Below are 13,033 nucleotides of genomic sequence, written 5' to 3'. Positions count from 1 at the left end.
AAGTCTAAATAAATAGCAGGTTTACTTTATAACCCACCGTCCCCGCCATTCTATTTTCCCCATTGGAGCAGAAGTGAAATATGCAGTAAGAAGAGATTGTGAGTCTCTTTACTCTTTGCCACAATGCAGTGCTGTGTCCTGGTCAGCCAATCACTTGGCCTGAGAGGGACCACATGGGATTGGGAGGAGTGTCTTTAGTCCTGTGTAAGCTTTGATCACATGGAGCTTACACAAGGCTTTTTTTTTTCTTTTTTTCAGAACTTTGGGTGCATTTTACAAATACTTAAAGCTCTATTTTTTCCAATCATCCAATCAGGATGACATTTCTGCTTTTTAAATTCCACTTAAGGAGCATACAGAGTGGCAGTCACATTCATTTCTCAATGACAAAGGATGTAACTTGAAAATGTAAATTTAATTAAATATGCGCTCCTCACAATAAAAATGTTTATTAGTTCATCTCCCTGAAGGAGCCATGTAAGTAAAAATTTGTTTTGCTCCTTTCAAAGAGCTTAGAAAAGGAATATTTAAAAAAAAAAATTATTCACTTTGCCCATAGTGTAGCTTTAAATATACATGCAGCAAATGATATGCTGAAAAATGTGCAGCAATGGTAAGCAATCAGGAAACAAAAGTCCTTATCTCTATACCTACATTGTAAAGCGCTGCAAAACTGTTGGCGCTATATAAATCCTGTATAATAATAATAATAATACTTGTTCTGTATAAGTGACTTATACTATTGAGGCCAAGTGACCAGTATGACAGCCAGGAAACTAGCATCATTAGAAGAAGAGCTCAGCTACAGAAGCCTTTTCTGTTACTGTCGTTACAGGTCTACTACTTAAAATTCTCCTTTCACTAAGTGCCTTCTGCTCCATTACTATTGTTGGAAAATATCTTTGATCATAAGTAGAATTTCAAAGGAAACATCTACCATTGAAAGTGATTAAGAACTGTAGATAGATAGATAAATAGATAGATAGATACATAGGTAGATAGATAGATAGATAGATAGATAGATAGATAGATAGATAGATAGATAGATAGATAGATAGATAGATAGATAGATAGATAGATTAGATTGTAAACTGCCATGAGCAGGGCACGCCTAACCCTCTTGAATTGCATTGTATTGTATTTGTAACTGTACTCCCTTCATCTTGTAAAGCTCTGTGCAAACTATTGCCACTAAATAAATCCTGTATTATAATAAATAATTTTGTAAGTATTTAATTTAATTTTATATTCATGTTATATACGTTTTTATAGGTGTATCCCTACACTGACACATATGGAAGACACCACCAAGCTGTTATTTAGTCTTGGCCCAATTATTTAAAAACACACTGGGATTATATGAGATTACCTAAATAGAGGGAATCACTTTACTGTTATTGTAAAGCTTTTCATCACTTGGTACATTCCGGTGCTGGACCTTTCTTTTGTCGTCATGCCTAGGCACATCAAAGGAAAATACTCCTATTAATAAACATATATTTCAACAGCTCTTCAGTATATATGTAGGGAGAATTTACACATGCTCTGTATGACAGAACAGCAGTTGTTTGCAACGTCTATTTCAGCAATCCAATGTAAGGATTCACAATAGCTCTGACAAAGTGCCCCAGCCTGTCACCAATCCAAGGGGAGGTCCAATCACAAAGGATATTGAGGGTAATATGTGAAACTGTAGAAAGACATGTATTGACAGGGCTGTCACCATTATTCTTAAAATAATGCAGCTGCCAGACTTGACCCACTTCAGGCAGCATCGTTCTCCAAGAAAACCTCAATATCCCTCCATCTCTCTATTACCTTCATTGGGGACAATATAAAAGGGGGTAAAATTAAAGTTTATAGTGAATTCTGCCTGTATAAAACTGGAGAAATGGAGCATTCCTACTACTCCTGGACAAGGAGGAAAATACGACAAAATGGACAGGGGTGACAGAATTTAATTCAGCATATGCACACCTCTCAAAAAATTCAGAGGACCTATAAGAGAAATCAGACTACACAGCCACCTAAAAAGCAGTGAACAAGATTGTCAGTGTAGGCTTTTGGTATTATAAGTGCAAAACTGGATTTACAATATAAAGTGCTATTGTGTCATGCACTATGCATTTGGAAAAAATGGAATGGAATAAATGCTGATGTACAGTATACACAGTATAAATGCTAGCAAAATAAGCATTATATAAATAAACAAATAAACATTAAAATCAGAAAGGTAAAAATCCAGATATATAAAACCAATGAAAGGTGCTGTATAGGAGAGGGTTGATCAAATAATGCCATGTGATACAGTTACAATGCTAAGCTGGTCAATACGAAAATCAAAGGGGGCACTCTGGTACACTGGAAAATGCTCATGCTCATAGTGTGGATAAAAACTAACCAAGCAATTTATTTTTCATAAAATGAGATACGCACTTACAAAGGTAGGAGTAATCAAGCCTTTCAGTCCTCCCCAAAAGGGACACTGGAAGCATAATCCATGGCCATTAGTGGAAAATCCCAAAGACAGAAGCCAGTGTGATCGGCAGTGGTGAAAATCTGGTTAGCAAAGAACCTAGACACCAAAGATTACAGTATGCAGGAGGGACGCACTTCAGGGTTTTAACTTAATGCCGCGTACACACGGTCGGACTTTTCGACCGGACTTGTCCGACGGACGCCGACGGACCAAATCCGGCGGACAATCCGATCGTGTGTGGGCTTCACCGGACCTTCAGCGGACTTTTCCAGTCACAAATCTCGCGGACTTTAGATTTGGAACATGCTTCAAATCTTTACGTCGTAACTCCGCCGGACCCAGAAATCCGCTCGTCTGTATGCTAGTCCAACGGACAAAAACCGACGCTAGGGCAGCTATTGGCTACTGGCTATCAACTTCCTTATTTTAGTCCGGTGTACGTCATCATGAAGACAACGCTGAGAAATTGTTGGAGTGCATGTATGTAGGCAGGAGGTGTGACAGTTTGAAAAAAAATTAAACCAGTAAATGCTTTAGAAAACTAAATTCCATTCAGTTAAGGTTTACGTCTACTTTAACTAAGGGAGGTGGTAAAATGTGGTATTAGACGTTTGAAATTGCGGTTCTAAGTGGCACCCCAGCTCACATCCAGAACCTAGCTGTGTTACAGAGCATTGCAGTGCACCACAACATATGTGTGTTTCACTGCTGTGCAAGAAACACTGCAAATAATGCAATAGGATTTCTAATATTGTGCCCAAGGTGCATTACAGCCAATTCATTTTGACGCAAAGCACAAAACTTGTGCAGAGAAACATTGCATTGAGGTTTGAATGGACACTAATACATTCATATACTGTATGTATTTAAAAAAATCAAACCTGCATATGCAAACTAAATATGTCTATAATTGTCCTGTTATTATCTCAGATTCTCATATAAATCCAGGAGTTAGGTTTGTTGGACCTTTTCCTCAATGTTTAGGAACTGCAGCAATCATTATAATGTTTTTTTCTTTTATTTCTCTTCTCAGAATCATGAGTGATTTAACTGTATTGTTGATATTACTGCTAGGTAATTAGGTAAAACCACAATCTACTTAAAGTGATACTAAAGGATTTTTTTTTTTTTTTAAATAACAAACATATCATACTTACCTCCACTGTGCAGCTCGTTTTGCAGAGTGGCCCCGAACATCCATTTCTGGGATCCACCGGCGGCTCTTGCAGCTCCTCCTGCATTAGATAACCCCCTTGGAGGAGCGCTCTCCCGAGGGTGTTACCTTATGGGCGCACTCCCGAGTCCAGCATTCGGCGTCAATAGAGGCCGAATGCAGGACTCAGCGCCCGCGTCATTGGATTTGATCGACAGCAGTGGGAGCCAATGGCAGCGCTGCTATTAATCTATCCAATCAAGAGCTGGGAACCCGTGGAGAGAGGGATGGTGGGGACGCGCCGACAGATATTCGGGGCTCAGGTAAGTAAAGCGGGGGGGGGCTAGGGGGTCGGTGACTGCAAGGTATTTTTTCACCTTAATGCATAGGAGGCATTAAGGTGAAAAAACACGAGCCTTTACAACCCCTTTAATCCGCCCTTTACATATTGAATATAAAATGAAAAAAAAAAACAGAAACAAATATATTTTTTATAATGGAAGCATGATGATAGAATGGAAGATCTTGCTGACAAGTTCACTCCATCTCCAAACATTCCTGGAATTCTGTAGCAATGGAGTTGATTTACTGAAGGCAAATGGGTTATTCACTTTGCAAGGAAAGTTGCATTTGACAAGGGAATTTCCCAAAGAGCTCTCAAAAAATATCCAAATAAATGCAAGGAAAATAAAAAACAACATTTTTGCTTGCCCAAGGAAAGTGAATAGTCTATTTTCCTTTAGTAAATCAACACTCCTGTGACCAATGTATGGGTAGTCAATGGGTTGTTCTCATTTCTAAAGACAGAACAGTTAAAACTTTACTGCAAGTGATTTTCAAACAGATTTGAAGGATGTAGGTCACCCCCTGACAGTGCGAATAGCCGGCACCCACCAATATCTGTCAGGTTTGGCCATCACAATGGATGACTGTTGCAGGTTAGGACAGATCTCAGGCATAAGGTTTTAATTGCTATTCTACTGCTTTTCATTAAGTGTATGGGTTAGGTTTGGCATGCACAGATTTTGGGCAATGAGCCATCTGTCCATGCTTCTTCAGATTGCTACATCCACGGGATACTCCATCTCCTCTCCTGACTCTGAAATGTTGTGGATTGTTTCCATGCCTTTGGAAAGAAGGCGGTAATCAATAACAATTTCTAAACTGTTGTTCGATGTAATGGAAAATCTATGTATGCCATAATAAGCACTCACATGACACTCATGCTCACAAGTTACCCAACAAACTTAATGGAAAAATGCTTGCAATTAAATGGTCACATTGCTTGTGAATATCATGTCACAAATAGCAGCCAACATTTGTCGTAGGGTTTTTGTTCAGGATTATTACCAGAGTGGCTCTATGGCTCGTTGATGAACACCTGTCTAAAATAATGGCAGTGGGAGGCTAAAGAGGATTCTAAAGCTGGCAATAGATGGATCAAAATTCGTCAATTTCCGCAAGGACTGTCTAAATTTTGATCCATCTATGGCAATCCCCATTTACAAGAGGTCAATCAGTCTAATGATCTACTTCTCCTGAATGGGACTGTTGGAAAATGTTGCTTCAATCAGTGCATGCAGGCAATGGGCTGCAGCACTGGTCAGTGTACTCTGATTGGAGGAGGGGAGTGCCGCTGTCAAAATACAATGACACATAAGGGAGGATTCCCTCATCTACTTTGAATGTGTGGATGGGAGAATTGTTTAATTTTTTTCATTTAGCCCACTAGCTAAATAAAAAAACAAAAACAAAAGCCATATATGGCCAGCTTTAAACTGTACATTTCCATTTGAGCCTCATGCACATAGGGAGTTTGGCCCATACAACATTTAAACTGATCGCCCAATAGTCACAGGTACGACATACAGCACGCTGCCAGGAACCTGTCAAAAACAATGACAGACTGTGGTGGCTGTACCTCCTGTGTGCTGTTCTGAGCAGTACTTGCTTTCAGGGCTGTTTGATTGCAGGGAAGCATGTCCTGCCTGCAGATTTTCTGTGTTCAGGGCATATATCTCTATAATCATGTGGTTCTCTATGTGAATACCGCTCAGAACAGCATAAGTCATTACATATTTCAGCCCAATAATGATTTTGGCAGGCCGTGGGCAGTCTACAGTATGCTGCACCTATGCTCCCCAGGTAATATGCCTGCTGCTTATGCTGTAAGGGCCAAACTACCCATGTAAAGAGCTCCTAAAATAAACACTATGAAGCTGATTTACTAAAGAAATTGAGAATGTTCAGGCAATAAATTCTATGAAAATTCACTCAATTAGTGAACAAGGTTCTTCTTTTCATAATATTAAATAATATAAGTAAATTTTTACACATTGCATTGTGTGAACATTCTTGAATCCTAGCATAAATCCTATCCCATCCTATAATAAAAGACTCTATGATTTGTTGAGACGAAATAGTGGATTCTAAAACCATAAGGCAGATAGTAAATTTTCCAGTCTATCCTTCTAGCTAACCCTATCAAGCCTGCTATCCCATTTTAAATTAGATTTGTAACAATATTAATACTTTCTGGGATTTCTATTGGCTTCTTGAGGCTCTGTGTATTTTTTTTTTCTTGAATGAAGCTTCTATATTGCCTCTCACACCATGCTGATAGCTTTATGAATGGGACCAATTCATAATTCAAGAACTGTAAACAAGTGATCTCCAATATCACAGCTACCTATTGTATTCAATGTAAATAAATAGTTCAGCATAGGCATCGCAGGACTTGAGTGAAGATGGTCTCAGTCTTTTTAGATATTCTATATTACAGGTGTCCCAAAAGCCTGTTGAAGATTGCCATGTTTTCGTAGCTAGCTAATGCCTTTTATATTATATAAAAACCACTGGAGGTAAGTGGATACACTTAGGCAAACTCAAATGCTACCTTGGTCGAATGCTCCACTTGGTGGAGTGCAGCATTAAGTCAATCAAACCCATTAGTGACATCAAGCTGTAACTATATTAAACTTGATGCCACAAGGCAAGGAAAGAACTGGTGCAATGTGGACTTTTATAAAATAAAGCTTGTAATGGCCACATGGTATTAAAATATGAAATAAACCTATAAATTAAAAAAAAAATTCATTCAGCATGAAAAACTACTGAAGCAAGTATGTGAGCTTGAATACTATATCACTCATCTCTGTTGAGTCACAAAAAGATTTAGAAGTCTGAACTGGCGAGTGAGATTTTCATCTTTTCTGCTGACCTCACAGAGAGCTCCAGTGGAGCACAGTCAGCGTGCTGCTGCCAGAACACACACTAAATGATGAGTCTACAATATTTGTACCCATTCTTGACTGCCACAAAAAAAAGTGGCTATACAAGTGATTATACAAAATATCTGTTGAATGAGTTCTGTTTAAAAAAATAGCCACATAACTTGAAGAAAAAAAAAACATTCTAATCATGAAAATGTTTAACCTTCAATATTTATTGTTGTGCTCAGTACTTGCCCTTTCATATATCTTTATATTCACAACATATCTACAGTATCTCACAAAAGTGAGTACACCCCTCACATTTTTGTAAATATTTTATTATATCTTTTCATGGGACAACACTGAAGAAATTACACTTTGCTACAATGTAAAGTAGTGAGTGTACAGCTTGTATAACAGTGTAAATTTGCTGTCCCCACAAAATAACTCAACTCACAGTCATTAATGTCTAAACCGCTGGCAACAAAAGTGAGTACACCCCTAAGTGCAAATGTCCAAATTGGGCCCAAAGTGTCAATATTTTGTGTGGCCACCATTATTTTCCAGCACTGCCTTAACCCTCTTCGGCATGGAGTTCACCAGAGCTTCACAGGTTGCCACTGGAGTCCTCTTCCACTCCTCCATGATGACATCACGGAGCTGGTGGATGTTAGATACCTTACGCATTTCCACCTTCCATTTGAGGATGCCCCACAGATGCTCAATAGGGTTTAGGTCTGGAGACATGCTTGGCCAGTCCATCACCTTTACCCTCAGCTTCTTTAGCATGGCAGTCGTCATCTTGGAGGTGTGTTTGGGGTCGTTATCATGTTGGAATACTGCCCTGCGGCCCAGTCTCTGAAGGGAGGGGATCATGCTCTGCTTCAGTATGTCACAGTACATGCTGGCATTCATGGTTCCCTCAATGAACTGTAGCCTGCAGCACTCATGCAGCCCCTGACCATGACACTCCCACCACCAAGCTTGACTGTAGACACACTTGTCTTTGTACTCCTCACCTGGTTGCTGCCACGCACGCTTGACATCATCTGAACCAAATACGTTTATCTTGGTCTCATCAGACCACAGGACATGGTTCCAGTAATCCATGTCCTTAGTCTGCTTGTCTTCAGCAAACTGTTTGCGGGCTATCTTGTGCATCATATTTAGAAGAGGCTTCCTTCTGGGAAGTCAGCCATGCAGATCAATTTGATGCAGTGTGTGGCGTATGGTCTGAGCACTGGCAGGCTGACCCCCCACCCCTTCAACCTCTGTAGCAATGCTGGCAGCATCCAAATGTCTATTTCCCAAAGACAACCTCTGTATAGGACGCTGAGCATGTGCACTAAACTTCTTTGGTCGACCATGGCAAGGCCTGTTACATAGTTACATAGTTACATAGTAGGTGAGGTTGAAAAAAGACACAAGTCCATCAAGTCCAACCTATGTGTGTGATTATCAGTATTGCATTGTATATCCCTGTATGTTGTGGTCATTCAGGTGCTCATCTAATAGTTTCTTGAAGCTATCAATGCTCCCCGCTGAGACCACCGCCTGTGGAAGGGAATTCCACATCCTTGCCGCTCTTACAGTAAAGAACCCTCTACGTAGTTTAAGATTAAACCTCTTTTCTTCTAATTTTAATGAGTGGCCACGAGTCTTGGTAAACTCTCTTCTGCGAAAAAGTTTTATCCCTATTGAGGGGTCACCAGTCCGGTATTTGTAAATTGAAATCATATCCCCTCTCAAGCGTCTCTTCTCCAGAGAGAATAAGTTCAGTGCTCGCAACCTTTCCTCATAACTAAGATCCTCCAGACCCTTTATTAGCTTTGTTGCCCTTCTTTGTACTCGCTCCATTTCCAGTACATCCTTCCTGAGGACTGGTGCCCAGAACTGGACCGCATACTCTAGGTGCGGCCGGACCAGAGTCTTGTAGAGCGGGAGAATTATCGTTTTATCTCTGGAGTTGATCCCCCTTTTAATGCATGCCAATATTCTGTTTGCTTTGTTAGCAGCAGCTTGGCATTGCCTGCCATTGCTGAGCCTATCATCCACTAGGACCCCCAGGTCCTTTTCCATCCTAGATTCCCCCAGAGGTTCTCCCCCCAGTGTATAGATTGCATTCATATTTTTGCCACCCAAATGCATTATTTTACATTTTTCTACATTGAACCTCATTTGCCATGTAGTCGCCCACCCCATTAATTTGTTCAGGTCTTTTTGCAAGGTTTCCACGTCCTGCGGAGAAGTTATTGCCCTGCTTAGCTTAGTATCGTCTGCAAATACAGAGATTGAACTGTTTATCCCATCCTCCAGATCGTTTATGAACAAATTAAATAGGATTGGTCCCAGCACAGAACCCTGGGGCACCCCACTACCCACCTCTGACCATTCTGAGTACTCCCCATTTATCACCACCCTCTGAACTCGCCCTTGTAGCCAGTTTTCAATCCATGTACTCACCCTATGGTCCATGCCAACAGACCTTATTTTGTACAGTAAACGTTTATGGGGAACTGTGTCAAATGCTTTTGCAAAATCCAGATACACCACGTCTACAGGCCTTCCTTTATCTAGATGGCAACTCACCTCCTCATAGAAGGTTAATAGATTGGTTTGGCAAGAACGATTCTTCATGAATCCATGCTGATTACTGCTAATGATATTGTTCGTATTACTAAAATCCTGTATATAGTCCCTTATCATCCCCTCCAAGAGTTTACATACTATCGATGTTAGGCTAACTGGTCTGTAATTCCCAGGGATGTATTTTGGGCCCTTTTTAAATATAGGTGCTACATTGGCTTTTCTCCAATCAGCTGGTACCATTCCAGTTAGTAGACTATCTGTAAAAATTAGGAACAACGGTCTGGCAATCACTTGACTGAGTTCCCTAAGTACCCTCGGATGCAAGCCATCTGGTCCCGGTGATTTATTAATGTTAAGTTTCTCAAGTCTAATTTTAATTCCGTCCTCTGTTAACCATGGAGGTGCTTCCTGTGTTGTGTCATGAGGATAAACACTGCAGTTTTGGTTACTGAAGCCCCCCTGTTCTGAGTGTAACCTGTCTTGTTACACTACTGTATAGTCTTGGCCACCGTGCTGCAGCCCAGTTTCAGGGTCTTCTTGGCAATCTTCTTATAGCCAAGACCATCTTTATGTAGAGCAACAATTCTGTTTTTCAGATCCTCAGAGAGTTCTTTGCCGTGAGGTGCCATGTTGAAAGTCCAGTGACCAGTATGAGAGAGTGAGAGCGATAACACCAAATTTAACACACCTGCTCCCCATTCACACCTGAGACCTTGTAACACTACATTCACATGACACCGGGGAGGGAAAATGGCTAATTGGGCCCAATTTGGACATTTAGACATTAATGACTGTGTGTTGAGTTATTTTGAGGAGACAGCAAATTTACACTGTTATACAAGCTGTACACTCACTACTTTACAATGTAGCAAAGTTTCATTTCTTCAGTGTTGTTACATGAAAAGATATAATAAAATATTTGCAAAAATGTGAGGGTGTACTCACTTATGTGAGGTACTGTATAAACTCAATACATCTCTAACCTTTTCCCTAACTTAATAACCCTTTCACCATTTGCATCATATATATTTTTCACATTTTGCCAGCATTTTTATGCTCAGACCCTAGGATTTCCAGATTCATTGCTCACCCCTTTCTTTGCATCTCCATTCTTAGTCTTCATGCATTCCCCAGCAACTCCATGCTTAGATCATCTCATTACCCAAAATGTCCACACTTAATCTGTATTCATCCTTCTACATGCTCAGTTTTTATATCTTCCCAAGTATTTCAATCTTAGCCCTTATGCCTTCACATCATTTGCATTCTAAATTAGACATTTGCAATTCGTTTTTTTCCGAATATAAAATTAATGCAAATTTTTGGTTATTTGTCTGAATTTTGGTTATTCTGAGGTTCGGTTATATCCAGATCTCCAAATTAAATAGTAACTAATTTAGTTTAAATTTGTTTAATTTTTGTTTTGTATATTCGGTTTCTAACAAATTCCAAATTTTTGTAACGATTCAAATTCGGATTGGTTGAAAAATGCTTGACCGTATCAAATTCTGTGTGAAGAATAGCTGGTTGTTATGGAGCGGTCTGGGAAGCCAGCCGTCACGTCCCCACCCTTTCCTTGTCTGCCAGGCTGCATGCTCAGATAAGAGTCTACTATGGTTTTTTTTTGGGGGGGGGGGCATGCCTTTTTTTTTGGCGTGGGCTTCCCCTTAAAATCCATACCAGACCCGAGGGGCCTGATGGATTGGGGGGGACCCCACTCTGTTTTTTTCTGCATTTTTCACTGCCGACACCCTTTCGTTGATATTTCAGCTGTCAGTGGGGAAGCCCGCTGACATCTGATGAGTTATCAGTTGTCAAGGATGCGGCGGCCGGCTTTCCGGCCTGCTCTTTAACAACCAGCTATTCTGCACACAGAATTTGTATCGGTTGATAATTTTTCGACTGATCCAATTTCAAAACTTCAAATTCAGAAACGTTGAAATTCGTTCTAAAATTATTAAACGAAACAAAAATGAAATGAAACAAAACAAAATAAACAAATTCTGAAACAACTCAATGAAACAAAATAGGTAACATAACGAATCTATCGAAAAAAACTAAATTATTTTTGTCTTTCTGCACATGTCTATTCTAGATTCCCCTTCCTTCCCCAGAATCTCTATGCTTGGTTTGCCTCATTAATCAACATTACCTTGCTTTTTCCTCGTGCCTTTTCCAGATCTATATTCTTAGTCTTTACAACTTCCCATTTCATCTCTACCCACAGTTTGCATTCCTTGCCTAGCATCTTTATCATTAATCATCACGCCTTTCCCAACACCTCCTCCGTCCAGCGTGATGATGTTACTCCTCAAGTTACGCGTTGCGCCACTTGCGGCTTTCTCAAAAGCAAAGGCAAGCGATCAGCATAACGCACTATATGCGGTTCGGTTACCATGTCGGTTGAACAGCAAACAGTCTCTATCTTATTGGAGTCCAGACTACATATGGGTTTGTTCCTATCCATCCATTTGTATGCTCATTACTTGGCACATACCTGAAATCTCACACAGAATATCTCTATATTCATTTTGTGTCTCACCCACCATCTCCATGCTTAATCCTCAACCATTTTTAAGCATATCAAAATTACAAATCTGTTTCCTCTTTTTCATCTCCCTCATCCTCCAAAAATCCCCACACTCCACTATTCCCCTTTCCCTTTTTTATCCATAGTCAGCCCAGCCTAAGTTTGCCTGTAGTCAACCATCCTTCATAAAATCTTTATGTACAAAGGTGATCTTAAAGGAGTTGTAAACCCTTGTGTTTTTTCACCTTAATGCATTCTATGCATTAAAGTGAAAAACCTTCTGTCACTCAGCAGCCCCCCGAGTCCCCGTTATACTTACCTGAGCCCTGTGTTTCCCACGATGGGAATGAGCACACCAGCTGCGGCTGGTGCCTCAGTGGCTCCTGCTGCTGTCAATCAAATCCAATGACATGGGTGCCGGAGGGCGGGGCCGAGTCCTGCTTTCTGTGTCAATAGACACAGAAACAGGATACGGGAGTGCACCCGCATGGTGCCCACGAGATAAGGCGGAGCCAGGAGAGCCGCTGAGGGACCCCAGAAGAGGACTTCGGGGCCACTCTTTGCAAAACCAACTACACAGAGGAGGTAAGTATACAACCTCTTTAATCTTCTTAATCTCCTTGCCCAACACTTTACAATGTCTGCCTTGCCTAAAATACTAAACATGAACGTAGCGTATGCATATTATTAGCACTTTATAGTCATCTCTGGACTCTCAAACTCTGTCTTTTTTGCTTTCTGTAGTCTCTGATCAAGGGTATTAAAACCACTGGTATTTATATCTTAGTAAGAAAACAAGCTTACATAGCAACAACTAGAGCACCTAAACACATGCAAGGACTATTGATTCTCAAAAGAACGAATGTGAATAATACAGGGTTCCTTCTTTCATCACATTGAGTTTGAAGTGTTCGGAACAGGTTCTCAGTGACTAAATGATTCTACTAATAGGCGGTAAGGAACAGAACATACGGGAAGTATGAGTCCCTAACTAACAATGTAGCACACTTTCTTCTCTGTGGATGGAGCTAAAATATTACCAAGAAAGCACAACAAATTGTTCAACTGTT

This window comes from Aquarana catesbeiana, linkage group LG01 (genome assembly GCF_042186555.1).
Source record: "Aquarana catesbeiana isolate 2022-GZ linkage group LG01, ASM4218655v1, whole genome shotgun sequence".
Lineage (NCBI taxonomy): Eukaryota > Metazoa > Chordata > Amphibia > Anura > Ranidae > Aquarana > Aquarana catesbeiana.
Note: the sequence above shows the minus strand (reverse complement) of the source record.